Source organism: Apodemus sylvaticus, chromosome 22, assembly GCF_947179515.1.
Source record: "Apodemus sylvaticus chromosome 22, mApoSyl1.1, whole genome shotgun sequence".
Taxonomy (NCBI): Eukaryota; Metazoa; Chordata; class Mammalia; order Rodentia; family Muridae; genus Apodemus; species Apodemus sylvaticus.
Window position 1 is genome coordinate 21690636 of NC_067493.1, and position 5238 is coordinate 21695873.

Here is a 5238-nt window from a genome sequence, read left to right on the forward strand (position 1 = left end):
TATCCCCCATGTCCACCAGACCCACCCGGCTCAGTAAGATTTAGCTCAGATTTTCATGAGTCATTGAAAACTGTACCAGCAGTCTTCCTCCTGTGGGACAAGTGCATCCGCGGCTCGCAATCTGACCCTGCGCACTCAGCTCTATAAAAGCCCAGCAATGGCCCCAGGAGGCACTGAGTGATCTGACTCCGCACGCTTGTGCTGTCCTACAGTCCTCTGTCCTGGGCTAGTGACCTAAAATGACCCACTGTCTTCGGAGGATGGACAAAGCAAAACCAAGGCCAGGACTCTAGACAGTGACCCACTACAGAGAAGCTCGTCTCGATGAGCCGTGCGCGTGCGTGAAGGGCAGTAATGCCCAAGAGGACGGGAGTCCTGGGAACAGAACACAGGACAAGACAACCCCGCAGGGATTGAAAGGAGCAAGGAGCTCAAGCTCCTTTCAAGATGGTTAAGGTTCATGGACCAGGTTTTTGATTTGTTTTGGTTTTTTATGATGGTGGGTATGAACTCAAGGCCTTCCTTACACAAGCACGAGCCACGCCCCCCCAGGCCCTCCCTGGGGGATTCTAGACAGGGGCTCTGCCACTGAGACACGCCCCCAGCCCCAACCTGGGGGATTCTAGGCAGGGGTTCTACCACTGAGTCACGCCCCCAACCCCTCCCTGGGGGATTCTAGGCAGGGGCTCTACCACTGAGCCACGCCCCAGCCCCTCACTGGGGGACTCTAGGCAGGGGCTCTACCACTGAGCCACACCCCCAGCCCCTCACTGAGGGATTCTAGGCAGGGGCTCTGCCACTGAGCCACGCCCCCGGCCCCTCCCTGGGGGATTCTAGAGTGTTCTATCACTCTAGGTTGCCCCAAGCCCCTTTCTGCTTTATTAAGTTAGTTTGTGATTTTTTTTTTTTTAACAAATCTCTGCTGCTATGGGAATGGGCCTGAAGGGATGAAAAGTCACGACATGTGCCGCAGCCATGTTTGTGCCACTGGCTCTTTTCCCCTCAGACCCTGGTAGACAGGCTGTGCGTGCCCGTGGGAATCACTCAGCACCATCCATTGAATGAATGAATGAATGAATGAATGAATGAATGAAATGCTAGAAAAACGAATAGAATTCTGCCGCTTTGCCTTGATCTCAGTTTCCACAGCCGTGAAGCCAAGCCTTCTCAAGGCAATGCCTCCAAAGCCGGCCTCAGGGAGGAAAATGGGAGCTGGTAAGCATCTCCGGAAGCCTTCCTTAGGAGCCTGACCCTCTTGAGAACAAAGTCACTGTGGGTAGTGTTGACTCACTCTGTGTGCTCTGAGATGAAGGTGAGCAGTCAGGCTCCGCCTCACCCCTGTGCTGCCACACGCTGCCTGCAGCCAAGTGACCACAGACCAAAAACTTTGAAGGCACGGGGCAAAGGGGAACAGGCATGCGAGGGTGTTTTCCAGAGGTCAGCCTTCATCAGGGTGCTCGTGCTTTGAGTTTCTCAGGGAGTGTTAGGTTGGCAGGACTTTGTACCCCAGGGATTCCCCCGCCCCCAATTCTACCTCCCAGTGCTGGGATCACAGGCACACGTCACCATGCCTGCTTTTGTTCAGTTTTGAGACAGGTTCTTGAAGTGTAGCCCTAGCTGGACTCACAGTGACCTACCCTGCTCCTGCTTCCTGATGCTAGGATTAAAAGTGTGCGCCACCATGGCCAGACAGATTTTTTTTTTTAAAAAAAGAAAATCTAATTACTTTGATTTTATGTATATGGATGTTTTGCTTGCATGCATATGCACCAGGTGTATGCAGTATCCTCTTGGGGGCTGGAAGAAGACATTGGGTCCCTGGGACTGAAGTCACTGTTGTTGTGAGCCACTGTATGGGTGCTGGGTGCTGGGAATTAAACTGCAGTCCTCTGCAAGCGCAGCAAATGATCTTAACCAATGAGCACCCCATCCCCACCCCAGATAGGCTCTCTCTCTCTCTCTCTCTCTCTCTCTCTCTCTCTCTCTCTCTCTCTCTCTCTCCCTAGCTGTCCTGGAACTCACCACGCATGCCTGTCTTGCCTGTCTCTGTGTGATTAAAGGCTTGTGCCACCACATCTGGCTTTTTTTTTTTTTTAAGTGGGTTCAGGGCTGAGACATGGATCCTTGCAAAACAAGCACTCTGCCATTTCCCCTGCCTTTTCTTTTTCTCTTTTTAAAACTTATTTTCACTTTATGTGTGTTGGTGTTCTGCTTGCACCATGCTCGCATGTCTGTGCGAGGGTGCCAGATCTTGGCGTTACCGACAGTTGTGAGCTGCCGTGTGGGTGCTGGGAAGTGAACCCAGGTCCTCTGGAAGAGCAACCGGTGCTCTTGGGTGCTGTGTCACCTCTCCAAGGCCCTCGCTTGTGTCAGTTGCCATGGCCATTAGATGATTCAGTGACTTCTGCCAGTTGTCCTGTGACCTCCACATGTGCACTGTGGTGTGCATGTCCCTGATATACGTATACAAAAAAAAAAAAAAACAAAACAAAACAAAAACCTAACACAGAAAGGAAACCTCGGACTGCAAAGCTCTCCCTCACACACACACACACACACACACCTCAGGATCTTTGTAGGCTGACCCAGAATTCAAACTCCTCCTGCCTTGGGCTCCCTGGCTGCCGGGATTACACTGACAGGGTGCACCACAGAGAGGGAGCTTTATGGTCTCAAGTGAAGCAAGTCTTTGGGGAAGAGGGCTTGGGGAACACCACCTTGGATGGCTTTCTGTCTCTTCCAGGAATGTGTGCACACGGTGCCTTGGGAACGAAGATGAGCCACTCTCCTATCTCAGCTGCCTCTCTGGCTTCCCAGAAATGTAACCTCACACAGGTCACTTAGGAGGAGTGGTGGGGCGGGTACAGCATCTTCCATTAGCATGTGCAGCTGATTCTCAGCTTTCCCTTCCCCCCGCCCCCCCACCCCCGCATGCATCAGCCTTCCTGCTTCCCAGGCACAGCTGACTGGACTGGTCAAGATAGTAGGAGACCTTCCCCAGCAGCTCCAGATATAATGTCCCCTTTGTTGCAAGGGCCAGAACAAGGACCCTGACACCAAGAGACCACAGCCTGACAACTGTTAACAGGAGAGGAGGGAGACTTCCAGTCAACCAAGGCCACAAATCTGTCAAAGGTCCAGAGGGGGATGCCCACCAGCAGCCTCAGCCCGTGGCACCCCAGCCCGCCCAGTTGGCAGGGCCCTCAGCTGCACGGCTCATCTCCTTAGAATATTCCACGGACAATTGTGGAGTTCAAGTCCCGGGTGGACACCCTTTAGTGTGCTCCTTATGAAGGTCCAGATCCTGGTATGGAATCCCAGCGCTCAGCAGGCTGAGGCAGGGAGATCCCTATCTTGCCCAGCAGGGAGCATGCCTGGTAGTTAGTTAGTGCCGGGGCTCCGGTTATTCACCCCCTTCTTTGGGGACATGAGTGTTGTCAGCCCGCAAGTGTAGCGGGGCTGAAGCCAACTCCAGAGCGGTGTGTGCAGTCTGCCCCTGTTTTGGCATATTCAAGTACACAAGTCCATGTGTTTAAAGAAGCTCTGGCCTCCAGGGGCCCAGAAAGGACGCTGTAGCATGGGTGCTGAGGAGGCAGGGCCAGCAGGCTAGCACTCAGGCACTACTGCTACAGCTCTCTCATGGAGATAGTAAGACTTGCCCTGAGTCATCAAAAGGGCCACTGTCTTTGCAAATATGATGTCCTCTGACCCTTGCTAACCAAGGCACAATGGAAGGCAAACTGCTGTCCAGGACCTGGGGCCTCACTCGGCCGAGTTGGAAGAGTGTTGGCTGGCATACACAGGGGTCTGGATTCTATCCTCAGGATCATGTAAGCCATGCATAGTTGAACATACATGTAATCCTAGCACACAAGGTGTAAGCCAGAGGACCAGTTGTTCAAGGTCATCCTTACTTATGTAGCAAGTCCCAGGCCACCCTGGGACACATAAGACCCTGCTGCAAAAAGATAAGACATAAAAACAAAAAAAAACAAAACAAAACAAAAAAAAAAAACCTGGGTGGTGGTGGTGTACGCCTGTAATCCCAGCACTCTGGGAGGCAGAAGCAGGCGGATTTCTGAGTTCAAGGCCAGCCTGGTCTACAGAGTGAGTTCCAGGCCAGCCAGGGATACACAGAGAAACCCTGTCTCAAAAAAAACCAAATCCAAAAAAAAAACCAAAAAACCAAAAACAAAAAAAAACCCCAAAAAGATAAGACATGCCAGGCAGTGGTGGCACACACCTTTAATCCCAGCACTTGGAAGGCAGAGGCAGGAAGATTTCTGAGTTCGAGGCCAGCCTGGTCTACAGAGTGAGTTCCAGGACAGCCAGGGCTACACAGAGAAACCCTATCAAGAAAAACAAACAAAAAAGATAAAATATATACTACTCTAGATTCATTTTTGATGGTGGTGGTGGTAGACTGTGGTAGCCTCAAAGTTACAGCAATCCTCCTGCCTCAGCCCCTAAGTGAACCTGCCACCCATTTAGATCCGCACCTAGAGTGATCCTTAGTCCTGCCCATAATATGTGATACTGAGTCGGGTAGAAATATCGCAGGCTGGGCATAGGAATCTCTAAGCCAAGATGGCAGCGGCCCCCTTTTCTCTGATTATGGATGGGGCACAGGAAAGAGACGAGATAGGTCACGGCCTCCCAGAGCATCCTCTAAGTGGCTGTGTGCATCAGTGGAGGAGGGATTCTCCAGGCTCCTCAGCTCTCCAGCAGAGGGCTTCTGGGCACCAACTTTGCAGACAGAATGCAGTGTTCCAAGACCTATCAACAGATGCCATTTCCAGCAGGGCAATGGTGGCGCATGCCTGTAATCCCAGCACTCTGGGAGGCAGAGGCAGGCAGATTTCTGAGTGAGAGGCCAGCCTGGTCTACAGAGCGAGTTACAGGACAGCCAGGGATACACAGAGAAACCCTGCCTTGAAAAAAAACCAAGTCCAAAAAACCAAAACAAACCAAAACAAAAAAAGACAGACGCCGTTTCCATGAGGTAATGTTGCTTTTGGGCCTTGAACCTGCAATCCTCCTGTCTCAGCCTTAGGAGTGCTGGGTTATAAGTGTGCTGCTCTACATGCCCGGCTCAAAACACGGTCCTCTCTGGCTAATGGCTATAGAGGATGGTACAGTTTAAGGTCTGAGATCTAGGGCCTGATCCTAAAACCAAACTAAACTAACGAAGATGGATTTCTCAGCAGAGAACAGAAAGAGTATAAAGAAAAAAACACG